Source organism: Hyla sarda, chromosome 5 (genome assembly GCF_029499605.1).
Source record: "Hyla sarda isolate aHylSar1 chromosome 5, aHylSar1.hap1, whole genome shotgun sequence".
Taxonomy (NCBI): domain Eukaryota; kingdom Metazoa; phylum Chordata; class Amphibia; order Anura; family Hylidae; genus Hyla; species Hyla sarda.
In genome coordinates this window covers 107368158-107395702 of record NC_079193.1, presented here as the reverse complement: position 1 = coordinate 107395702, position 27545 = coordinate 107368158, and the positions used below count along the sequence as shown (strand labels likewise).

The following is a 27545-nucleotide window of genomic DNA, read 5'->3' as shown; positions in this document are numbered from 1 at the left end:
TGCGCCAGATTCTGCGTCATTCTGCGCACTGCATCATGAATTCTGTCTGCACCAGAATTGAAAAAAACCCGACAAACTCTCCATTTTACTGAGAAAACTTGAAAAAGGGGCATGGCTGTCGGGAAAATGGGGTGTGGCCACCGAAAAGTGGAAAGTTCCCGACATTTTCACAAAAACCCAACATATTTACTAAGGTTTAGAGAAAATGTGGTGGATTTGAGCTGAGGAAAACCCTACAGATCAGAGCATGTGTAAAAAAAGCAAAGTGTAGGGTAAGTGGAAAATGTAGGGGAAACCTTAGTAATGAAAATAAATTGTAGGGTATTAACCCCTTAAGGACTCAGCCCATTTTGGCCTTAAGGACTCAGGCAATTTAATTTTTACATTTTCATTTTTTCCTCCTCGTCTTCTAAAAATCATAACTCTTTTATATTTTCATCCACAGACTAGTATGAGGGCTTGTTTTTTGCGCGACCAGTTGTCCTTTGTAATGACATCACTCATATCATAAAATGTATGGCGCAACCAAAAAACACTATTTTTGTGGGAAAATTTAAACGAAAAACGCAATTTTGCTAATTTTGGAAGGTTTCGTTTTCACGCCGTACAATTTACGGTAAAAATGATGTGTGTTCTTTATTTTGAGGGTCAATACGATTAAAATGATACCCATTATTACATACTTTTCTATTATTGTTGGGCTTAAAAAAAATCACAAACTTTTTAACCAAATTAGTACGTTTATAATCCCTTTATTTTGATGACCTCTAACTTTTTTATTTTTCTGTATAAGGGGCGGTATGGGGGCTAATTTTTGGCGCCATGATCTGTACTATTTTTGATACCACATTTGCATATAAAAAACTTTTAATACATTTTTTATAAAAATTTTTAAATAAAATGTATAAAAAAAAGTAGCAATTTTGGATTTTTTTTTTCGTTCACGCTGTTCACTGTACGGGATCATTAACATTTTATTTTAATAGTTTGGACATTTACGCATGCGTCGATACCAAATATGTCTATAAAATTTATTTTTTACGCTTTTTGGGGGTAAAATAGGAAAAAACTGACGTTTTACTTTTTTATTGGGGGAGGGGATTTTTCACTTTTTTTTTACTTTTAAATTTTTTTTTACACTTGAATAGTCCCCATAGGAGACTATTCATAGCAATACCATGATTGCTAATACTGATCTGTTCTATGTATAGGACATAGAACAGATCAGTATTATCGGCTATCTTCTGCTCTGGTCTGCTCGATCTCAGACCAGAGCAGGAGACGCCGGGAGCCGGACGGAGGAAGGTGAGGGGACCTCCGTGCGGCGTTCTGAATGATCGGATCCCCGCAGCAGCGCTGCGGGCGATCCGATCATTCGTTCAAATCGCGCACTGCCGCAGATGCCGGGATCTGTATTGATCCCGTCACCTGAGGGGTTAATGGCGGACACCCGCGAGATCGCGGGCGTCGGCCATTGCCGGCGGGTCCCTGGCTGCGATCAGCAGCCGGGATCAGCCCCGCATGACACGGGCATCGCTCCGATGCCCGCGGTTATGCACAGGACGTAAATGTACGTCCTGGTGCGTTAAGTACCACTGCACCAGGACGTACATTTACGTCCTGCGTCCTTAAGGGGTTAAAGCCCACAAAGAAACCTACACTCCACTCTTAGTAAATCAGGGCCATTGTGTCCACGCATTAAAGCACATATTTTTTTAACAACACAATTTACCCACGTTTATTTTTTTTTATTTTTTTCAACGTGAAAGCAAACCAAAATATAGAAACTCTGGGAGAAGATTCAATGGCTTTCTATGCTGAGATCATGAAAAGTATAAAGTCTCTTTAAAGGGGTACTCCAGAGTAAAACACTTTTTTTCATATCAACTGGCTCCAGAAAATTGAACAGATTTGTAATTTACTTCTATAAAAAAAAAATCTTAATATTAGTTGTTATTTTCTGTCTGACCACAGTGCTCTCTGCTGACACCTCTGTCTATGTCAGGAACTGTCCAGCAAATCCCCAAAAGGAAACCTCTCCTGCTCTAGACAGTTCCTGACATGGGCAGAGGTGTCAGCAGAGGGCACAACAGAAAAGAACTATATAACTTCCTCTAGAACATACAGCAGCTGATAAGGAAGGATTAAGATTTGTTAAAGATTTTTTATATAGAAGTAATTTACAAATCTGTCTAATTTTCCAGTTGATTTGAAAAAAAGAAAAAACCTTTAAAAAGTACCCCTTTAAGAACCACTCCGATGAATGTATCAGTGCTATGTGTTACGCCTAGCGCTCCGGGTCCCCGCTCCTCCCCGGAGCGCGTACGGCGTCTCTCTCTCCGCAGCGCCCCGGTCGGTCCCGCTGACCGGGAGCGCTGCACTGTCATGGCCGTCGGGGATGCGATTCGCACAGCGGGACGCGCCCGCTCGCGAATCGCATCCCAGGTCACTTACCCGTTCCCGTCCCCTGCTGTCATGTGCTGGCGCGCGCGGCTCCGCTCTCTAGGGCGCGCGCGCGCCAGCTCCCTGAGACTTAAAGGGCCAGTGCACCAATGATTGGTGCCTGGTCCAATTACCTTAATTGGCTTCCACCTGGTCCCTGACTATATCTGACCTCCTCCCAGGCACTCCCTTGCCGGATCTTGTTGCCCTTGTGCCTAGTGAAAGCGTTTTGTGTGTCCAAAGCCTGTGTACCAGGACTTCTGCTATCACCCTGACTACGAACCTTGCTGCCTGCCCCGACCTTCTGCTACGTCCGACCTTGCTTCTGTCTAATCCCTTGTACCGCGTCTATCTTCAGCAGTCAGAGAGGTTGAGCCGTTGCTAGAGGATACGACCTGGTCACTACCGCCGCAGCAAGACCATCCCGCTTTGCGGCGGGCTCTGGTGAAAACCAGTAGTGACTTAGAACCGATCCACTAGCACGGTCCACGCCAATCCCTCTCTGACACAGAGGATCCACTACCTGCCAGCCGGCATCGTGACACTATGTAACTGAGGCATAAAATGTTAAAGGGGTACTCCGGTGAAAACCTTTTTTCTTTTAAATCAACTGGTGCCAGAAAGTTAAACATATTTGTAAATGACTTCTATTAAAAAATCTTAATCCTTCCTGTACTTATTAGCTGCTGAATGTTACAGAGGAAATTCCTTTCTTTTTGGAACACTGATGACATCACGAGCACAGTGCTCTTTGCTGACATCTCTGTCCATTTTAGCAACCGTGCATAGCAGATGTATACTAAGGGCAGCATGGTGGCTCAGTGGTTAGCACTCCTCACTTGCAGTGCTGGGGACTTGGGTTCAAATCCCACTAAGGACAACAATAAATAAAGAGTTATTATTATTATTATAATTACATCAGCAAAGAGCACTGTGCTCGTGATCAGAGAGAATTCCAAAAAGAAAAAAATTTCCTCTGTAATATTCAGCAGCTAATGAGTACAGGAAGGATTAAGATTTTCTAATAGAAGTAATTTACAAATCTGTTTAACTTTCTGGCACCAGTTGATTTAAAAGAAAAAAGGAATTCACCGGAGTACCCCTTTAAATACATTTTTTTTTAGAAAGCAAGAAAATGTTCAGCACGGACGACAGTGATGGGAGAAATAGTGCATGCACTATTTCTCCCGTTACTATCTTCTGTCACAAAATAAAGGCTGTTATTAATAACGGGCTATAACGGGTTAAAACGGCTATTAGAAAAATCCCATAGACTATAGCCGTATATAGCTGTATAGGATTTTGTAACTGCCGTTTTCAGCTGATTTTCAGACGGAACTTCGTTCGGATCTTTAAAACTGAGTAATTTTGTAGAGTGAAAGAAGCCTAAGAGTCAGACAATTTAACTTCCAAAATACAAGTCTGAACTAAACCATAAATAAGGGAAGGTAAAACTAATTATTAACTCATTACAGGGCAAATTCTCACAGGGTTCTAAAAGATGTTTATATATTGTCAATCTCGGCATAACTTTCTAATGCTAAGATGATGAAATAACCCACCACATCCCTACCCAGTAGACAATAACTCACAAACTGCTATAAAGTCCCTGTGTGCTATGACTCAGTTATATGCAACCTGGTGTGGGTGTAGTACAGAAACAATGCAAACAGGAAGGCAGGAAGCGCTTTCCTTTTAACTCTTTGGACAAAGCAACTCGGTAGTAATAGAGGCAGTCACTGAACCATAGTGACAAACTGAAGGTTTACGTGCAACCTATTTTTTTTATAGTGTCCACAGAGTCCATCTATTTGTACAGCAATTGTCTCCATATCAGTTCCTTTTAGCATAGAATACTCACAATCTAGACACCAAATGATCTAAAGTAGCTGGAGATATCCAGTTCAAAAAGAGAACTTACAATATCCATGTACAGTGATCCCTCAACTTACAATGGCCTCAACATACAATAGTTTCAACATACAATGGTCTTTTCTGGACCATTGTAACTTGAAACCAGACTCAACATACAATACTATAGACAGTCCAGATCTGTGAAACGTGTCAATGGCTGGAAGAATCGACCAATCAGAATGGGCATTCACTGGTAAAACCCCTGTAGTCATAAAGTGCATTGCACTGACTGGTGTCTGGTAGCATCCTCTATAGTACAGGGAGGTATTACATGTTCTGTACTCTTTACCTGTATTACTGAAGTGCATGCACTGACTGGTGTCTGGTAGCATCCCCTGCAGTACAGGGAGGTATTACATGTTCTGTACTCTTTACCTGTATTACTGAAGTGCATGCACTGACTGGTGTCGTGTAGCATCCCCTACAGTACAGGGAGGTATTACATGTTCTGTACTCTTTACCTGTATTACTGAAGTGCATGCACTGACTGGTGTCTGGTAGCATCCCCTACAGTACAGGGAGGTATTACATGTTCTGTACTCTTTACCTGTATTACTGAAGTGCATGCACTGACTGGTGTCGTGTAGCATCCCCTACAGTGCAGGGAGGTATTAAATGTTCTGTACTATTTACCCGTATTACTGAAGTGCATGCACTGACTGGTGTCTGGTAGCATCCCCTACAGTACAGGGAGGTATTACATGTTCTGTACTCTTTACCTGTATTACTGAAGTGCATGCACTGACTGGTGTCGTGTAGCATCCCCTACAGTACAGGGAGGTATTAAATGTTCTGTACTATTTACCTGTATAACTGAAGTGCATGCACTGACTGGTGTCTGGTAGCATCCCCTACAGTACAGGGAGGTATTACATGTTCTGTACTCTTTACCTATGCAGGGTTAGCTGCTCCTTTGGAAATCAGGTGAGGGCGGCTCTATTTTACTTTTAATTTTTTTAGGACATTGCGTCTTCTGTACAGGACCCTGAAGAAGCTTCTGTTGTCTACATAGACCAGTGTTTCCCAAAGAGCCTTCGGCTGTCCGTGCATGCTAGGAGTTGTAGTTTTGCAACAGCTGGAGGCACCCTGGCTGGGAAACACTGACATAGACAGTGATAACCGCTCCCAGCAGATCTTTCTTATTTTATGTGTAAGGATTTGCTTTATCTGTATTAGTTATCTACTTTTTCTTTAATCCTCACTTTTTCCTATTTTTGGGTCACATTTTGGGGCTTCAGAACCAATTATTAGGTTTCCATAGAGTTATGGTCTCAACATACAATGGTTTCAACATACAATGGTCATCCTGGAACCAATTAAAGGGGTATTCCAGGCAAAACCTTTTTTTTTATATATCGACTGCTCCGGAAAATTAAACAGATTTGTAAATTACTTCTATTAAAAAATCTTAATCCTTCCAATAGTTATTAGCTTCTGAAGTTTTCTGTCTAACTGCTCAATGATGATGTCACGTCCCGGGGGCTGTGCATGATGGGAGAATATCCCCATAGGAACTGCACAGCTCCCGGGACATGAGTCATCAGAGAGCAGTTAGACAGAAAACAGCAACTCAACTTCAGAAGCTAATAACTATTGGAAGGATTAAGATTTTTTAATAGAAGTAATTTACAAATCTGTTTAAAAAACATTTTTTCTTTTAAATCAACTGGTGCCAGAAAGTTAAACAGATTTGTAAATTACTTCTAACAAAAAATCTTAATCCTTCCTGTACTTATTAGCTGCTGAATACTACAGAGGAAATTATTTTCTTTTTGGAATTCTCTCTGATGACATCACGAGCACAGTGCTCTTTTTGATGTCATTATAATAACTCTTTATTTATTTATTGTTGTCCTTAGTGGGATTTGAACCCAAGGCCCCAGCACTGCAAGGCAGCAGTGCTAACCACTGAGCCACCATGCTGCCCTTAGCATTCATCTGCTATGCATGGTTGCTAAAACGGACAGAGATGTCAGCAGAGAGAACTGTGCTCGTGATGTCATCAAAAAGAAAGGAATTTCCTCTGTAGCATTCAGCAGCTAATAAGTACTGGAAGGATTAAGATTTTTTTATAGAAGCAATTTACAAATATGTTTAATTTTCTGGCACCAGTTGATTTAAAAGAAAAAAGGTTTTCACCGGAGTACCCCTTTAACTTTCCGGAGCCAGTTGATATATAAAAAAAAGTTTTGGCCTGGAATACCCCTTTAATATTGTAACTTGAGGGACCACTGTATACGTGACAATTGGTTGGAATCAAACCCTCAAACTCAGGTCCCTGAGTTATTTGTTCACGTTTTAGTAGTAAAAAAAAAAAAAAAGTCACAAAATCGAGCAAAGTCACACGAAAAAATAGAATCTGGTGCTACAACATCCATCTTTGATATATGGCGTCAAAATGTCTCTAATTTAGTGTCCTATTCGGTGAAGCAGGGCCATGTACCATTACTATGACACTTTAGTAAGAAAGCTGCTGTGAATGTCACCACATGGTTTAGCATAGTATCTATTGTAGTATCTATGATGCAGTTATGTCAGCCTACCCTGGTGATACATTCTCTTTGAAACCTTATTTATAGTTTACTCAAAGGATTTATCCGCATAAAGTTTGGACATATCAGATATTTTCCTTTACTATTTTACACTAATGCAGCGTTACGGCCTTTATAATTTAAGTTGCACCTTAAATGGTACCTCTCATCAAATAAACTTTTGATATATTTTAGATCAATGAATGTTGAATAACTTTCCAATAGCATGTTAATGAAAAATATGCTTCTTTCTATTGTATTTTTCCCGATCAGTCCTGTCAGCAAGCATTTCTGACTCATGCTGGAGTCCTAAACACTCAGAGCTGCCAGCCTGCTTTGTTCACAGCCAAACAGGCTGTGAACAAAGCAGGCTGACAGCTCTGAGTGTTCTCCTTTGTGAACAAAGCAGACTGGCAGCTCGTAGTGTTTAGGACTCCAGCATGAGTCTGAAATGCTTGCTGCCAGGACTGGTAGGGAGACCCCTAGTGGTCATTTCTTCAAAGTGGAAAATTAAATAGAAAGAAGCATATTTTTTAATAACATGCAATTGTAAAGTTATTCTGCATACATTAATCTATAATATATCAAAAGTTTTTTTGATGAGAGGTACCCTTTAAATTATAAAGGCTGTAACTCAGCGGAGTACCCCTTTAAGAAAACAAGGAGGAATTAAAAAGTCTTAAATAGTTATTGTGTTGTGATTAAACATACTCACTTTACAACTGTGAGAAAATGGCAAGAACAGGTACGGATAAGATGTGAATGTGTAATTTGGTGTGTTGTGTTTCGATGCTACTGTTACTAAATATATTGCCTGACATTTCACCGGCCTCTGTGAATACAGATGTGAACAATACATTCAAAGGTTATCTTTTTCCCTAATCTCTTCTGAGCTGCGCACCATGATATCTCAGGCCCCATACAGACATTGTGTAAAAATATTAACACGTGTAAAAACAGATTGTGATGTCTTTTTAATAAAGGCAGAATTCAGCTTGCTCACATATCCAAAAATAAAGGTTCTAATTCACATACAGTGACCCCCCCCCCGACCTACGATGGCCCCGACATACGATCATTTCAACATACGATGGCCTCTCAGAGGCCTTCGCATGTTGAAGGCAGCATCAACATACGATGCTTTTGTATGTCAGGGCCATCATATAAACGGCTATCCGGCAGCACTGACTGCTTCAGCTGCCACCGGATTGCCGTTTACGATGCCCCGTGTGGTCCGCTGGCGATCACTTACCTGTCCTCGGGGCTCCGGCGCGTCCTCTTCGGGATCCCCTGCATCGTCGTCGTCACTGCGCACGCCGTCCTGTCATCCAATAAGAGCGGCGTGCGTAGCGACGTGATGGCGGCGACATGAGAGCGATGATGCCGGGGAAGCAGAGGCCTTGCCGGAGCATCGGGGACACCCCAGGGACGCGGCGACAGCGATGGAAGGCGACATCCAGGGCAGCGGTGACGGTCCGGAGCGGCGGGGACACGTGAGTATAACCTCCAATACCAGTGGTCTTCAACCTGCGGACCTCCAGATGTTGAAAAACTACAACTCCATGCATGCCCGGACAGCTGTTGGCTGTCCGGGCATGCTGGGTGTTGTAGTTTTGCAACATTTGGAGGTCCGCAGGTTGTAGACCACTGTCCTATACTTTACATTGCACGGATCCCTCAACATATGATGGTTTCAACAAACAATGGTTCATTTGGAACGGATTACCATCATATGTTGAGGGGTCACTGTATAGCTTTAGGAACAGTGGAGATAAACATGTACGTTGAACACTATTGCTTCATTGGTATACAAGTATATAAGAATCATCACAGGTTAGACTCTAACCTTAGAGCAAGCAGGTCCAAAACAAAAACATATTAAAGATCAGAATCACACAGGATTTTTAAAATGGCAACGACAAATACTGAAAAACCTACCTACAGGGGTATAAAGGGGTATTCCAGCGCTTAGACATCTTATCCCCTATCAAAAGGATAGGGGATAAGATGCCTGATCGTGGGGGTCCCGTTGCTGGGGACCCCCTTGATCTTGCACGCAGTACCCCAGTTAAAATCAGTCCCAGGAGCATGTTCGCTCCGGGTCTGATTACCGGCGACCACGGGGCAGCTGTCACGCCCCCTCCCATAGACTTGCATTGAGGGGCGGAGCGTTATGTCACACTAGGGCGGAGGCGTGATGTCACACGCCGCTTGCCCCGTGGTCGCCGGTAATCAGATCCGGAGCGAACATGCTCCAGGGACTGATTTTAACTGGGGTGCTGCGTGCAAGATCAAGGGGGTCCCCAGCAACGGGACCACCACGATCAGGCATCTTATCCCCTATCCTTTGGATAGGGGATAAGATGTCTAAGCGCCGGAGTACCACTTTAATCTCTTTTTAAGGTTCCTAAATGGGTTGTTGATTGACTTATAGGGAAGCTCCTACAAATAGGTGGCTATAGAGAGCTAGCTTTCTGCCTTCTAGAGGAAAGCAGATTCACCTTTTTTCCACAGGGAGCATTGATGGTCCTAGAAAATTCCCTAGACTCACTTAGGCGTCACCTTACCCCCTTAGACTCACAATCTAACCATACACATTTAGGGAGATTTATCAAAAACTGTCCAGAGGAAAAGTTGCCCATAGCAACCAATCAGATCGCTTCTTTCATTTTTAACAATTCCTCTGCAAAATGAAAGAAGCAAGCTGATTGGTTGCTATGGGCAACTGGGCAAGTTTTCCTTTGCACAGGTTTTGATAAATCTCCCCAATTGGCTTTTAAAAAATGCAAACAAAATGGTGACAAAACTTATGGTTGGCACACACAGCTGTTGTTTGTATGTCATATAGAATTTACACTGGACATGCATGTCCTTTCTTTACCATTCACACTTTTATGTTATGTTGAAAACCCCCAGTACAACACACCATGGCCTTACAGACTCATAGGGGGACATGTATCAAAGATTTTACCCCTGTTCTGTGTGTGTTTTTTTGTGCAAAATTTAGCACAAGCCCTTTTTTGGCGCATTTTTTTGCGCACGTTTTGGTAGAGCATGTCCTCCAGATGTGGCTGAATCGGGGTACCTTGGAGTGACATCTATAGTACGCATGGATTTATTAACTGGGTACTTTTCCTTTACACCAAAAATTTTGCCGCAAGTGCTGTTTTTTTTGCGCAAATATAAGCCATCTTGGACTTAACGTAGCAAGATGCTCTAAATCATCGATTCTATTTTCCATAGAGTGGATTGAGGAGATTACTATATTTACCCACAATTTATGAAGCTCATTGCACTTGATTGATAAATATAGCGCTTCTGCTCATAATTTAGAATTCGGGAAAAGGGGTAAAATGCTTCTATCATACACAAATAATGATACATGTCCCCCATATTCCTGATGAAGGAGACTCTACGGTGTTCGAAAAAGGATGAAACATCACATAAAGGACATATTCAAAGACAAGACAAAAATCTCTTTATGAACATACATGTAAGAACACAGGGGTTTCCAGGAGCCATGTTGGGGGTTCTCTGATTGAGATAATATGTGCTTTATGCTATTTATGCATGTTTGGTGTTTTATTCATATGCATGACACCTCAATGACTAATATGTCATGCCATATGTGTTAAATATGATGTTGTACTAAAGTAATACCAAGTTTTTTGTTAGACTTCTGTCCAAACTTATACTTGAGGTTTACATGGTACCTTGGTTCATGGTTGGGTTCTGCAACATCCTAGAGCTATGAGTTGTTCATGTGTCTTGAAGCACACAGTCATTTCTATGCCTTTTCATGGGGTAACAACCAAAACAGGGAAAATACTGCAGCGAGTCTCAACAGGCATGAGAGGCTCAGTATAACAAGCCACTAGACCAAGGAAGGCCTGTTGAAGACAATGCTTTGTGAAATGCTCCACTTGCTACATATAATTGACTAGGACATGAGGTCCATGAGAGACCAGTCCTGGGAGCCCAAAAGCTGTGAAAGCCAACTGAGTACTCCTTTTGCCCTGCTTTAATTGAGCAAGGCTGTCATGCGGAGTCTACTATGGGCAGCTGCAGATTCAGCCAGTGCCCCAAAGGGTTAAGCAAGGACAGCAGTATTAATAATGTTTTTTTTTTTTTTCCGCTTATCTAGACAGATCTTATAGGGATTATCTAAGAATGAAAACTATTTTCTAATTTAATGTTTTAATAAGAGTAATATTAGTAATTTTGTAATATGACATTTTTCTTAAATTGTTTTACCATTTTTGTTAAATCTGATGACATTAGCAGCAGTAAGAACCAACATGGGGCTGTGTTGAGAACTGTAGGGGATCTAATACCCTGGTCTCCATTCTCTCACTCATTGCTGACTCTTCAGCATTGTATAGTGTATTTTAATGCATTTTTGGTGGACATTAGAATATACAATACACAACTGTACAATATACAGTAATGGAGGTTCTCTGTCGCTAGTGCTGTACGCACTGCAGCCTTTAGCAGAGCAAGCAGTGAAAACTAGATGCTGAAGCAGCACTCTTACATACATTTTACCATATTTTTCATCATATAAGACGCTCCGGCATATAAGACGCACCCAATTTTAAAGGATAAAAATCCAGAAAATAAAGATTCTGAACCAAATACAATGTAAATTATAGGACTGTGATCTTCAACCTGCGAACCTTCAGATGTTGCAAAACTACAACTCCCAGCATGCCCGGACAGCCGTTGCTGGGAGTTGTAGTTTTGCAACATCTGGAGGTCCACAGGTTGAAGACCACTGGTATTGGAGGTAATACTCACGTGTCCCCGCCACTCCGGACCCGTCACTGCTCGTCACCGCTGCCCTGGATGTCGCCCTCCATCGCTGTCACCGCGTCCCAGGGGTGTCCCCGTCACTCCGGAATGTCTCTGCTGCCCGGTATCCTCGCTCTCCGTCGCTGCCATCACGTCGCTACGCACGCCGCTCCTATTGGATGACGGGATGGCGTGCGTGACGACGTGATGACGACAAAGGAGAGCGCTAGCCATGCAGGGGATCCCGGCACGGAGCAGACACCGAGGACGCAGGTAAGGTCCCTCCCGATGTCCTGTAAGCTGTTCGGGACGCCGGGATTTCACAGGGTTAGTGTCACTTTCACTTCAGACGCGGCGGTCAGCATTGATCGCCGCGTCTGAAGGGTTAATACAGGGCATCACCGCGATCGGTGATGTCCTATATTAGCCATGGGTCCCGGCCGTTGATGGCCGCAGGGACCGCCGCGATAGGATAGGGTTGTAATGTGTATTTGCCATATAAGACGCACCAACTTTCCCCCCCCCCCCAGTTTTGGGGAAGAAAAAGTGCATCTTATACAGCGAAAAATACATTATATATATATATTTATACAATGTTTGTAAAGTATGTATACAAAAACATTAATGTTCATATCTTATATAGGACCTGCTTTTAGCAGTTCCGTTTTCTTTACTGGAACTGAGTTTCATCTTCCCAGTTTCTGAACCTTTAAAAGTTCCCATAATTTGTAATGCTGTCATCTATATAGATATAACCAGTGAAATAAAGCAAACTGTGTGCACAGTATAGAAGCAAATCAACCTGTATAAACATAGAAAAGATTACCCATAAACAGGAAAGAGGAAGTGTGGAAAGGAACATTTCATTTGCAAGTAGACATATGTAATTCACCTTGAGACACTAATTTCTTTGGTGCTCACACAAAATTCTGGCACCAGGCCTGACCCAACAGTTAATACTAATGGAGAAGAGTGAGGAGCATTCAGCCCAGAAGTGTTTAGTCTAAATGGTCAATGGGCATGGACCGTCTGAACACTACACCCTATTAAAGCATCCTATGGTCTATGAATATTCAACAGAAATAGCATACACCTTAAAAGGGACAACTCAAAGATCAATCTACACCTATACTACTTAGGCTAAATGATAGGAAACCTTAGTTCATCACAGTTATGGTTGACTTAATATGACATATGATAAGTTAACAATTCTATATAAAAAGATCAAAAATTTCAGGAGCCAGTAAAAAGTGATATTTTAAGGACACTGCAAACTTACTGCACTGTCACATGGAAACATAAGCATTGCATAGGGTACCAACAAGCCACTCTCTGACCAGAAAAACCTAGCAGGGCTAGGGCATTGACATCTGAGCAGTAAAACCTAGTTGTGTCTATTTTATGACTAGCCTAAATAAGCTATAGGGGAAAATGTCCACAAGCAGGGTCAAGTAATTATTGCCTCCTAAATTGGACATTTTTGAGGCCATTCCTATTCCCAGAACCCATACCCTTGGGGCAACATAAGAAAAAAAAGTTTAGTCTTTGATGAAATGGGACACTACCCACCCCCCCTCTTGAACCTTTCCTTTAAAAAATACTTTGAACATGAATAAGGTCTTATTCACATTACAATTTGTGCCCCCGAGGCATGGATACGTTGAGATAATGTCAAAATCACACGCTGACGTGTCCGTGCTCGAACAATCACGGTCCCCAAAATATTGTGTGTGACCCATCCTGAATGGTAATGTATACAAAGAACCTAACTAAAAACCAACAGAACAGGTAAATGAAACAAAAGACTTAAATTAGGACAAAAAATTAATAATAATGAATAGCTCACCAAATGTAAAACCCTTTAAATAAAAAAAAGTTAGAGAAAGATGTAGAGGATGGGTGACCCACCTAGACCCATCCTAAATTTAGCTTTAAAGGGGTTATCCAGAAATAGAAAAAAAGAGCTGATTTATTTCAAAAACAGCACCACCCCTGTCCTCAAGTTGGATGTGGTATTGCAGTCCAGTTTTATTGACGTCAATAGAGCCAAGTTGCAATACTGCACACAACCTAAGGACAGAGTTGGCGCTGTTTTTGGAAGAACTGACTATTCCTACTTAAAATGCTATATCCAGTCTTTTTATGCAAATCTTGAAGAAAATAAACTATTATAGGTAAAAACTAAGTAAATGAAAAGTTGCTTTGCTATAGCTGCTGTTTTCTAATCTATAAAGCAATAGTGTTGGCTCATTTGGTATTTAACATTTATGTTCTGTGGTGACTATATTTTATGGTATTACTGATTCTGTTAATGTGTAGATGGAAATGTGGGTTACTAATGCCCTATTCCAATCAAGTAGTATTTTTTATAGCGTTTTTATGGGTGACATGCTTCACTAAGAATGTGTGAATGGAACCATAGAACTGCAAGAGAGGGAACATTTCAGTTGCACTAAATCCAGTGTACTTTTACAAATAAACACATCCTAACAGGGCACAGTATGGCCATTTTACATGCCACTTAAACATACAGGGTCATAAAAAAGAGCCATTCTAAATCACATAAACACATTAAATCTTCAAATGTATCATTTTATATATTTATTACTTGAAGAAGTGACAACAGCCTGGCTATAAAATTAATATATTATGATCATGTTTACTGCTACAGCAATCCAAGGTATATCCCCAGGCTCTTAGTTAAAAGGCCTTTTACTCTGTTGCTGCTGTACTTGACATTTAAAGGGGTACTCCGCTGGAAAACATTTTTTTTTTTAATCAACTGGTGCCAGAAAGTTAAACAGATTTGTAAATTACTTCTGTTTAAAAATCTTAATCCTTCCAGTACTTATCAGCTGCTATGTGCTCCACAGGAAGTTCTTATTCTTTTTGAATTTCCTTTCTGTCTGACCACAGTGCTCTCTGCTGACACCTCAGTCCAGAGCAGGATAGGTTTGCTAAGGGGATTTGCTCCTACTCTGGACAGTTCCTGACATGGACAGAGTTGTCAGCAGAGAGCACTGTGTTCAGACAGAAAGTAATTTTAACAAGAAAATAACTTCCTGTGGAGCACATAGCAGCTGATAAGTATTGGAAGGATTAATATTTTTAAATAGAAGTAATTTACAAATCTGTTTAACTTTCTGGCACCAGCTGATTTAAAAAAAAATGTTTTCCAATGGAGTATCCCTTTAAGGTTAAAGACAAATTGTAGAACCCAGTTACAAATGGTAAATGCCAAAGCCTAGCACAGTCTTCTAATACTGATGTACCTAGGCTACTGCCTAAGATTTAAAGGGGTATTCCAGGGAAAAACTTTTTTTTTATATATCAACTTGCTCCAGAAAGTTAAACAGATTTGTAAATTACTTCTATTAAAAAATCTTAATCCTTTCAGTACTTATGAGCTTCTGAAGTTAAGGTTGTTCTTTTCTGTCTAAATCCTCTCTGATGACACCTGTCTCAGGAAACGCCCAGTTAAGAAGCAAATCCCCATAGCAAACCTCTTCTAAACTGGGTGTTTCCCGAGACAGGTGTCATCAGAGAGGATTTACAAAGAAAAGAACAACCTTAACTTCAGAAGCTCATAAGTACTGAAAGGATTAAGATTTTTTAATAGAAGTAATTTACAAATCTGTTTAACTTTCTGGAGCCAGTTGATATATATAAAAAAGCTTTTTCCTGGAATACCCCTTTAATTTTGCCAGTGCATTGTAGAAGCAACCTGCCGTCCTCTTATAAACATGAATATGATGGGCACCAAAACTGTACAATAAAGAAATGGAAAAAGATGGGGAAACGGAAAAAGGTGGCTTGGTCTGGTGAACTGCATATTCATTTACGTCCCGTAGAAGGCCAATTGTATGTTAGTTGCTTGGGCTACATTCACACCAAATTTTTAACAAATTGTTGCCATATTTGTTTTTTGTTTCCTTAGGGTACGTTCCCACACAGCGTATTTGCTGCGTATTTGCTGCTGCGTAATTTATTTTCCCTGTTGAAGTCCATGGGTAGGAAAATATGCAGCACCAAATACGCAGCAAATACGCAGCAAAATACGCCACGTGGGAATGCACCCTTAAACTGGAAACAAAAAACTGATACCACTGTATGTATTTTAATGCTCAATAAATTTTGCATTGAGTGCACTGATATAAAAACTGTGTATGGTATCATCATGAAAGATCCCAAAACTGGACAGTCCCGTGCCCAAAACCATAGCAGACCACAGATTTGTGCACAGGAAAAAAAAAAAAAAACTACAAAAACAAAATCGTACACAACCGAATACATCTAGTTGAATGTTTTGAATGGGATGTCAATATATTTTTTTACATTTTTTTTCATACAGATGCATAAGGTTTTCACATAGAAAACTGTATATTTTCCTTGCATAAAATCAACCATAAAATCAGTGTCCTTTACTCTCTCCTCATACATGAATTTACAACCGATCAGCTCCCATTACGGTTAGGCTGGGAAAAAGAAATAGGACATCGGTTCGCGGAGGAGGACTGGACCAGGGCTCTGAATCGGTGCCACCACACCTCCATCTCTTGTAAAGCACAATAAATCAACTATAAAGTTCTAACGAGATGGTACAGAGTGCCATCCTTACTCGCCAAATTCTATCCCGATTTTCCAGATACGTGCTGGAGATGTGGAGGTGTAGGTGGCACTATGCTTCATGTTTGGCTGACCTGCCCCCACTTATCTACATACTGGACTCAAGTTATAGATATAATACATCGTATCACATTGACCCAGCTCCCCCCCATGCCAGAAGTCATCCTACTCACCATCCTTCCTGCTCACATTCCCAAGCACACGGCCAAACTAATATCGTTTCTGTTGCTTGCGGCCAGAACGGTAATTCCAAGACTTTGGAAATCACAACTTCCCCCATCCATTACCTCTTGGCTCCAAGAATCCTCCCATCTACACAGGATGGAAGAATTGCTAGCCGACTCCAAAAATCAGATAGACAAATACAACACCGTCTGGCACCCTTGGACACATTTTACATCCTCTAGGGACTATACGTCCATGCATCTTTCACTCGGAAACATATGTCCCCCAAGCCCTACAGCACGCCCGGTTTCCGGTGCTCCCTCTACCTAAACAGCCCATTTTTCACAAATAGCCACCATGCCTCATTGCTTTGCCATGTTGTTCTGAAGCCCTCCTGACCCGCTGGGTAAGTCTAACAACCTCTTTCTTACGAACCTAGTAGTCTTCCTCGTTCCCATTCCATTCTGTCCCTTTGGAACCCTTTCCTGTCTCTTCTTCCTCCTTCTTTCTGTCCTCATCTCCTCTTCTTCCCATATGTTGCTTACACCAACCACATTGTTGTTGATTGTACCTACCCTGATCACATAGAAGCTTGGACCATGTACCTTGAGTTGACTAGTTGATGTTTGAATTGTCATGTCTTTAACTATTCACTTTAATGTATTCAACATCCTGTCTTGTTACTGAATACCTGACTTTATATAGTGATGGTACGCATCATATGTGTGTACCCTATCGACAACCGCGTTTCCTACGATGCCTGTTTATTGATGGTGTTTTTGTAATTTACTTGAACTTTGTACTTTTAATAAAACGTTAATGTAAAAAAAAAAAAAAGAAAACTGTATATGACAACAGTATGTAAAAAATGTGATGTGAAAGCGCCCTTACCTGGGGAAAAAGATGACACTGCAGTTTTTGAGCCAAAGTCAAAGTGGATCCAGTAGGAAGGAGAAGTATAAGTTCTTCTTTTATTTTTTCCATTTCTTTGCAATACACTTTTGACTTTGGCTCAAAACTTCCTGAGGAAGCTGTGCACGTGGAGTGAAACACGTTACATCTATGTGAATACATTTCTTTTACCGTTTTTCGCTGTGGTGGATCCTGTTAGTGCCGATCTGATCCTGCATTTTGTTTTGAAACCTGTGCCACTCTCTCCAAAAACTACAGTGGCAGTTTTCCAAAAGACGCCAGGAAAAAAACCTAAACCTAGCTTTATGGTATGTTCAGACAAGCGGATAAACAGCATATTTTATACTGCGGATCCGCTGCCGAAGGACCCCTACAGGGTGCCTCAGATGTGCCTGCTCGGAGCGGAAATACGCCGCTACAAGCAGACACACTGTGATGTGCGAGTTGCAGTATACTCCCACACATCCCGGCTGCTCTCAGCCTAGCTCCGGTAGCAGGGGGAGAGGCCGCGATGTGTGCAAGTATACCGCGCAAGAGCGGCGACTCACACATCGCAGCAATGTATCTGCTTGTAGCGGCGGATTGCCGCTCTGAGCAGGCACATCTGAGGCACCCAGTAGGGGTCCTTCGTCTGCGGATCCACAGCGTAAAATATGCTGTGGATCCGCTCGCCTGAATGTACCCTCATAGTGGAAAAATAAAAATGTTCTGGTGGTGAGGAAAAAATGTAAGGCAAAAATATAAATTTACAGGGTCAGGAAGTAATTGACACAGTGTGAAACCAACCTTATAAATACAAACACACCAAAGATGTATGCAGGTTAAAGACAGACATTAATTGTGCAGTCACCAAAGGGAACAAAAGTCATCTGTAAGAAGCCGAGAACTTAGTGCATTGGAAAAATGCTCAGACAAATTGGTCATGCTACTTTCTTTATAGTTTATTCTTTAAAGGGGTACTCCCACTTGCATTGAGGGGACGGGCGTGACGTCACACGGCGGCGGAGTCCTGACGTCACGGACTTCCGTTCCAGTAGTCGCGACTCAGACCCTCCAGCGATCAGACATCTTATCCCCTATCCTTTGGATAGGGGATAAGATGTCTAGGGTGGGAATATCCCTTTAAGTTTGCATAGAAGAGTACTAAAACCTTTTCTAATATTGAGCCAGCCCTTCTATCTATAAGTCAATAGTACGGCATACCGGGAGTTGTTTCATAACAGCTGGAGAACCACAATTTGTGCTGTAGGTTATTAAGAGAACTTTTTTCTCTTCTTTCTCAGAAAGGGCAAACATCTGGTTTAGCAATGAATACCGTTGAAGTAATACCTGGCACTGAGCTCGTTCTACCACCTCCACCCATACAAGCTGCTTTTCCGTTGTTGTTACCTATTCATGCAAAACCAAGTAGCACAATGTAATTGTGTCATTACCTTTCATGGTTTGTGCAGTTTAGTATAACATTTCAGTGTTCACTTTTACTGTGCTTGGGTAAAATGAAGAGAAGAATAGATACCATAAAGAATGGGATATGGAGGGGTTGCAAATGTATTAGTCACCCAGGACCCTCTGTCACATAACTAGACATTAGTATTATAAATTGTACATGGTAGTTGGAAGATCTGTAAGGCTGGGTTCACATATATCAATCGTCCGGCACAGTTTCCCTCCGGCGTGCACCGGAGGGAAACTGATGCTAGAACTGATCTCATTCATTTGAATGGGACAGTTCACAATCATCCAGCGTCTCAATTTTGACGCCGGATGGTTGGACATGCCGGAGGGCACTGGACAGGGGAACGCAGCTTGCTGCGTTCCCCTGTCCGTTGCCCAGAAACAATGGACGCCGCATGCCATACAACTGTTGACAAGTTGTCATCAGTTGTGGCATCAGTTGCGTCGAGATTTAAGCTGAGTTCACCTATGCCGGATACCGGACATATGTGAGCCCAGCCTTACAGATTTGGCATTGGTGCCCAATACATTCGAGTTATACCTTTAAAGGGGTACTCCGGCACTTAGAGATCTTATCCCCTATCCAAAGGATAGAGGATAAGATGCCTGATCGCGGGGGTCCCGCCGTCCCGCCTCTGCCCCCGTGTGACGTCACGCTCCGCCCCTCAATGCAAGCCTATGGGAGGGGGCGTGACAGCTGTCACGCCCCCTCCCATAGGCTTGCATTGAGGGGGGCCCGTGATCGACAGTAATCAGACCCGGAGCGAACACGCTCCGGGGACTGATTATAAACGGGGTGCGGTGTGCAAGATCACGGGGGTCCCCAGCGGCGGGACCCCCGCAATCAGGTATCATATCCCCTATCCTTTGGATAGGGGATAAGATGTCTAAGCGCCGGAGTACCCCTTTAAAAGTTTTAGCTCTGTTTTTGTCTACAATGTACTGAAGATGAACAGCTGACTACAATAACTTTACATTTTTTATATAGTCACTGTAACTAAACATAGTTCCAAAAATAACAAAATATTTATGTTCTGTTTCAAAACAAGAATTAAAAGTGAGTTGTCTGCATAATTTTATTAGCACATAGTTGGCTGTAAATTCAATGGAATAAACAGGCAACCAAAACAAATCAAGTACAACACCCAAGATCTCAATACTAACTGCACAATTGGAGTAATTCCCTCCAATTCTATATCCAGTCACCATATAAGAATAAATGATATCATGGCTGCAAGTATTATGGTTCAGGTATTATGGCTGAAGGATGAGTGAATACAATATAGTGCAGTGTTTCCCAACCAGGGTGCTTCCAGCTGTTGCAAAACTACAACTCCCAGCATACCCGGACAGCCAAAGGCTGCAACAGCTGGAGGCACCCTGGTTAAGAAACACTGAGACGGCAATGTTTTATTATATCAGCTAGGGCACGTTCACACGTACGCAGATTTGATGTGTAGGATTTGATGCTGCAGATTTCAATGTAAACTAAATGACTGAGCACAGCTTCTAATCTGCAGTTACAAATCTTGTGCATCAAATCTGTGCAGGATCCTGTTCGTGTGAACATAATCTTAAAGTGTAACTCCAGAACAGTTCTCCAGCCCGTTCTGCACAGATCAGTGCCGTGAGACACAGTTGCCGAGGCAACCGTATGATGTCCAGTGAGATCCGTGTGTAGTGACCACGGTGTTATGGCGGGACCACAGGGTGTAGCGGTGTAGGTAGCGTGGCCAGATGGTATTAACCTCGGGGGCAATATGTTGTTAACCCCTAGTGTACGTGTTGCCAGGATGTGGTTGTATGGTGTAGGGCACTGCCGACAACCAACCCAAATCGGCATATAGTAAATGAGAGTCCAAAGCAGGGTTTTGATGCCACTGGAACTTTACTGAAGAAGGCAGAAAACAGTCTTTACAAATAGCCAACTTCCACAGAGGGGACCGGGACACAGGGAACCTCTCAGGCTTGCTTGGACTTGTAGTTGCAGTAATATGATGCAGGCCACTGTACTACTGTTATGACTTTGGTAGGGACAGTGGAGACTTGGCTTGTACTCACAGATTTTATGTGGCTACAGATTGATAGGCTTTGGCCTAGATATTTTGAACTTGACTTGTACAGGACTTGTGCTTACTTTCTTGTACAAGTCTAAAGAGCGGGAACCAAGAGATAAGAGCCAAGAGAGTGAAGGTGGAGACTACAACCCTTTATATATCAGGGGGCTGGACTAAAGCCCATTGGGTGCTGGTTGCCTGTGGTTACCTGTGCCTCTGGAACGCTGGGAATATCATGTGATCATATATCACATGACAGATCACATGACCTTAGGAAGGTCCTATACAGTGTAAATATCCTAATAACCTTATATATTACTTACATTCACTGTACAATACATATAATAGATGTACATACTTAATATACAAGACAATACCATATAATGACTTAGGGGGAACCCTGCAGGAGAGCCCTGTGGACTTGAGGGACTCTACCTGAGGGGACTTTAGGACTGTACAGAACCATGTTCTGTACAGGGACACCACACAAGCACGAGCCCATTTTTGATGAACATTACTTGCTGAACATTTTATGGCTGCCTCAGCAACTGTAACGCCCATTTTTAGCTGCGTCTTTCTGCACTGTTCTGTGCAGAATTCGCTGGTAAGCAGCTCTGGAGTTACACTTTAAGTTATATAAATATTACAAAAATCTCCACAGATGTATCCTACATCTAAGGACAAGACGTCAGTAACCAGCAGTACTGTACTTCCACTCAACCTCACACAACTTTGGTTTTCAAGGTCAAATATACAGGCAGAATTAGATCATAGTTTAAAAAAAAAATAAAAAAATAATTCTTTTCAGATGCTATAAATGTGTAAAAGGAGTAGTTTACAAAATAAATTGGGACCAGGCTGGGGAAAAAAAAAAACTTTTTTCACCCCACAATTTGCTATTGCGTGTGTGACCTACGGAGCCAGACACTAATCTCAGCAGTCTCTCCCTGCATGTACAGCACATGACCACTGCAGCCAGTGTTTAAAGGGGTACTCCCATGGAAAACTTAAGTTAACCCCTTAAGGACTTTTGCACTTTCGTTTTTTCCACCTTACCTTTTAAAAATCATAACCCTTTCAATTTTCCACCTAAAAATCCATATTATGGCTTATTTTTTGCGTCGCCAATTCTACTTTGCAGTGAAATTAGTCATTTTACCCAAAAATGCACAGTGAAATGGAAAAAAAAAATCATTGTGAGACAAAATCGAAAAAAAACGCCATTTGTAACCTTTGGGGGCTTCCGTTTCTATGCAGTGCATATTTCAGTAAAAATTACACCTTATAATTATTCTGTAGGTCCATACGGTTAAAATGATACCCCACTTATATAGGTTTGATTTTGTCGTACTTCCTGAAAAAATCATAACTACATGCAGAAAAATGTATACGTTTAAAAATGTCATCTTCTGACCCCTATAACTTTTTTATTTTTCCATGTACAGGGTGGTATGAGGACTCATTTGTTGCACCGTGATCTGAAGTTTTTATCGGTATGATTTTTGTTTTGATCGGACATTTTGATCACTTTTTATTCATTTTTTTAATGGTATAAAAAGTGACCAAAATATGCTTTTTTGGACTTTGGAATTTTTTTGCGCGTACGCCATTGACCGTGCGGTTTAATTAATGATATATTTTTATAGTTCGGACATTTACGCACGCGGCGATACCACATATGTTTATTTATTAATTTTTTTTACACTGTTTTATTTTTTTTATGGGAAAAGGGGGGTGATTCAAACTTTTATTAGGGAAGGGGTTAAATGACCTTTATTAACTCATTTTTTTTACATTTTTTTTGCAGTGTTATAGGTCCTATAGGGACCTATAACACTGCACACACTGATCTCCTATGCTGATCACTGGCGTGTATTAACACGTCTGTGATCAGCATTATCGGCGCTTGACTGCTCCTGCCTGGATCTCAGGCACGGAGCAGTCATTCGTCGATCGGACACCGAGGAGGCAGGTAAGGGCCCTTCCGGTGTCCGGTCAGCTGTTCGGGATGCCGCGATTTCACCGCGGCGGTCCCGAACAGCCCGACTGAGCAGCCGGGTCACTTTCAGTTTCACTTTAGAAGCGGCGGTCAGCTATGACCGCCGCTTCTAAAGGGTTAATACCGCACATCGCCGCATCGGCGATGTGTGGTATTAGCCGCGGGTCCCGGCCGTTGATGAGCGCCGGGACCGACGCTATATGATGCAGGATCGCGGCGCGATCCCGCTTCATATTCAGGAGCCGGCGCAGGACGTAAATGTACGTCCTGCGTCGTTAAGGGGTTAAACAGATTTGTAAATTACTTCTATTAAAAATTATTAATTAATCCTTCTAGTACTTATTAGCTGCTGAATGCTACTGAGGAAATGGTTTTCTTTTTGGAACACAGAGCTCTCTGCTGACATCATGACCACAGTGCTCTCTGATGACATATCTGTCCATTTTAAGAACTGTCCAGAGTAGGAGAAAATCCCCATAGCAAACATACGCTGCTCTGTACAGTTCCTAAAATGGACAGATATGTCAGCAGAGAGCACTGTGGTCATGATATCAGCAGAGAGCTCTGTGTTTTAAAAAGAAAACCATTTCCTCTGTAGTATACAGACCCTAAAAAGTACTGGAAAGATTAAGATTTTTTAATAGAGGTAATTTACAAATCTGTTTAACTTCTGGCACCAGTTGATAAAAAAAAAAAAAAAGTTTTCCACGGGAGTACCCCATTAAACAGCACTATTATGTGAACAATGTATGTGATGTCACATACAGAATGAAGCTTTTAAGTTTTTTTTTTTTTTTTTTCTTTTGCATCCTGGTTTCAGCCTGTCCTAAACTTTTAAAACAACTAAAATGGAAAAAAAACATATATATTTGTTGCTCCGTATAAGTTCCAAGTTGTACCTAGCTTTAATACAACTGCCATAGAAGATGATGAGGCCTTACATATTGTTTATATGCCCCAGATTTCATACTATCATCATGTCATGTGTATGAAGTGAATATACTTCCCTAAAAGCAGTGAATGATTCCATAATTGCAATCATTAGCCAAGTTAGCATATGGAGAGCCCTAAGGCGAAGATTTACTATTCCAATCGCATAAGTTTAAGGTTTGCTTTTGCAATGCAATTGTGGAGTACGTTTCTCTTCACCAAATCTTTAGCCAGTTGCAAGACATTGAAAGAAGAAACCCACTCACCCCGATAATGTGGGTATGATCCAACATATTGATTTTTAGAAACTACAAAAATATAATTTTTTTTTCACCAATCATAAAGCGTTAGAGTCATTTGTAAAAAAACTTCAGACTGCACCGGGTCTCAATCCTGATCAGTAATAACCAACTAAATTGGGTGGCAGGGCTCTTCACTCCCTGAGTAGTCACCCAATCCAACTTCTGCACTGAAAGAGTTGTATTTGAATCACAACCATGGAGTGAAGGGGGCACTGCACACAACTTTTGACTTGTGAAATGTTTTTACAAATCACAGTAATGCTTCAAAGTTGTTAAAAAGATCCAACAGACTAGTGAAAGGAATAAGTAGGAGAATTACTGTGTGATTTCATTTTAGTTTTCCTAATGTTTTTGTTTATATGTCTTCTTTTATTCCAAAAATAAATGTTTAAACAAAGTTTCTAGAGACCTGTATATGTTTTTAGTACATTTCCGTGGCTTTTCGCATGGCTCCATTTCTCTTTATATGTAATTCACCGGTGGCTCGACTGCAAGTTTGTTTAAAATAGATTCGAGAACAATGCAGAAATCTAAACCATAGGCTAAAAAACTACAACAACCATAAATCTGGGCCTAAGAGTCAATTTACAGGCTTGGATTTTCTTTTTTGTGCTATTTTGAATATAATTTAAACACAAAATGTAATATTCTCCAGTGTCATCATGCTGTATATTATAAAGACGGATACTATCAAACCAAGTCAGTGTGCTAGTGGGCATACATCTGTCACTGCCACAAACAAGTGATAAAGGCTCCTCAGATAGAGTGAAGAATTACGACAATGAATAATACAGCATGATGGTAATGAGAAGAAAATCCTTGCTTCAAATGACCAATTTAACACTGTACAATAAACCACTGTATGTTCAGAATGTTACTTCCAAATGAAAGAGATCAGCTGTCAAGACATAGAGGGGGATGTACAATAGTGCTGAAAATTCCATGCACACAAATCTACCATTATTTTGATGCAGTTGTGGAAAAACAACACTAGCATAGTGGTATGAAAAGATTCATTCATTTCTAGGTTTGATATAGGGCTTCCAGTGTCTGCAGACAAAATGGACACCTCTCCTAGTTACACTATTTGCAGCCAATTGTTCCATTGGTCCCTAATGGCATGTGGAAGGAAATGTCTTTGAGTTGAGTTTTAAGTATCTGTCTCGGCTAGACCGTAGTTACAATATCTGTACAGAATTGCAATAATCTTTTTAAGGGCACTCTTACACGCTGCATTACCGGTTGCAGCTATGGGTTGTGTTAAGAACCTGCACTTGCCAATTTAAACAGCTTCCAATTATCTGAAGAGCCACTAGTGCCTACTATTCAAAGACAACTGTGGGCAGCACTTGGACTGGTCACTTCTTAAAGTAGCAAGTCCAAGTCTCATCTGCAATATCGTTAATTCAAGTGCTAGCCATGGCTGGTAACATGGCAGGTAGAAGCATCCGAAAAGGATTCCATTGTCATCTGAAGAATGTTAAAACTGTTCCTACCTGATGGGATGATGAGGAATATCATGCATTTATATTATTCATATGAGAACTGTTTTCAGAGGAGTAGTCCGCAGCCATCTGTTCTCTCCCCTGACATCTGCCATCAAGGTAATGTCGGGAGGCCACACATTAGATAGTTGTCCCAATGAAATTGGTGCCCGGCCTTATGCTTAGCAAAAAGACCAGGGAAGTGGAATTCCTATCTCCCGACGCCCGGGACATGCAGTTCCGGGCACCGGGCAGGTAAATTTTTCAGGCCCTTAGCCCGGCTCCAGGCAAGCAGGGCCAGACCTGACAAGCGTGGAGGTGCTCAGCAGTCTGTATGGCGCAGTTCCCGACTCCTGCCCGCTCCATACTATTAAAATATAACATTATGTATCCCATACGGTAAATGACTCAAGTGTAAAAAAGTAAAAAAGAAAATAACAAACCACAGAATTGCAATTTACCCCAGAAAAAAAGTTAAAAAGAGATTAAAAAGTCAGATCAATACCAAAATGGTACCGATACAAAAAACAGATTATGGTGCAAAAAATGAGTCCTCATACAGCCTGGTATGTGGAAAAGAGAAAAAAAAAAAAAAGCTACAGGGGTCAAAAAATGGCAATTAACCCCTTAAGGACATAGCGTTTTTCTGTTTTTGCACTTTCGTTATTTCCTCCTTACATTATAGGGCTAGGAGGAAAAAACGAGAGTGTAAAAGCGAAAATTGGCCTGGGCAAGTGGATCGTCATAACGGACAAGTAGATTTTGCTCCGTTTTAGTCCTGTGGACAAGTAGTTTTTTTATTAAATTTCCACACTCAGTTTCATTAGCTATAACACAATGAATCAGTTTTGCCTCAAATATTCCTTTAAGTAGCCATAAAATAAGGTTCCTGTGACAGAAAAGTTAATGTGAGTGATGACAAGCTCTGTAAAGTGCTGTGGAACATATTAGTGCTATATAAGTAACAGGACAATTGATACTGTCTGCAAGGGATGAGTGCCAGTAATAAACCTAGTTCTGGGAAGGATACAATGCCACTGACCAACGGCAATGTAAGAGATATTCCGATAAGAGTTATCATGTACTCTGTCTAAAGAAGTAACAGAAGGAATGTGCCTGTCACTTATAAAGTCAGTTACATGTTAAGACAAAGCTCTCAACGTATGGAAATCTGAAGAGGAATGTTTTAATGTGTAATACATCCGCTGCTGAGCATGCTGCACTAATATGCTGTATAAAGCCATGTACTGCAATACGTCTTGGAGTTCACCAAAAGAAGAGGAATGTGCAGAGAAATCTGTAAATCTGATCTATTTCCTACTTTATCTTAATACAACTACATGGGGCAGCAGCAGAGAAGGTGCAGATGACTAAGGCTAGGTTAACACTGCATTTAGAATCTGAATTTAATGCACATTTTCTTTTAGCCCTGAAAAGGAAAAAAAACGTAAACATTGATTTCTACGGTGCAACATAGACAGATGGAATGTTCCAGTTTGTCCCTGTTTCCTTGGTTGCCGTTTTCTTCCTTATATTCTGTATAATAAAGCATGGTAGTCTGCACTATTGCTTCAGGCAAAATATAGATACAATGCTTTCCCAAATACAACAAAGTAGTCCAATGGGAAACAGATTTTGCAGTGTCAGCAGAATTCTTTTTAGCATCCATTTAATGTAAAGGTTTCTATTCGTTTCAAGAGTATAAAAATGTGTATGTTAAGTGTAAACACAAACACAGTTTGAACCTAGCTTTAGCTTTTCAATGCTTCAGCTGCATGGCAAGGCTACCTGCACCACTGCATGTAATAGGAATCATTATGTAACCTTCATCTGTGTGTTTCTAAAACATTTCTTTGCATATTTGTACAATTATAACAATAGCTAGATACAGCCATGATCATTCCATGTCTACCTTGTGCTTTTTGATAGTGATAGCT

General features: G+C 41.2%; 1 protein-coding gene across 3 annotated transcripts in view; it reads right to left on the bottom strand.

Moving 5' to 3' along the window:
• TGFBR2 (transforming growth factor beta receptor 2) overlaps window positions 1-27545 on the bottom strand; it is a 78812-nt gene that overhangs the window by 35446 nt on the left and 15821 nt on the right. Inside the window, exon 1 of one of the 3 annotated variants that reach the window (XM_056520081.1) lies at window positions 9439-9524. The exons of the other annotated variants lie outside the window; for them this stretch is intronic. The gene's annotated coding sequence lies outside the window, so the exon portion shown is untranslated. Of the gene's footprint in view, window positions 1-9438; window positions 9525-27545 lie in introns of those variants that run through there. 3 annotated transcript variants of the gene reach the window in all.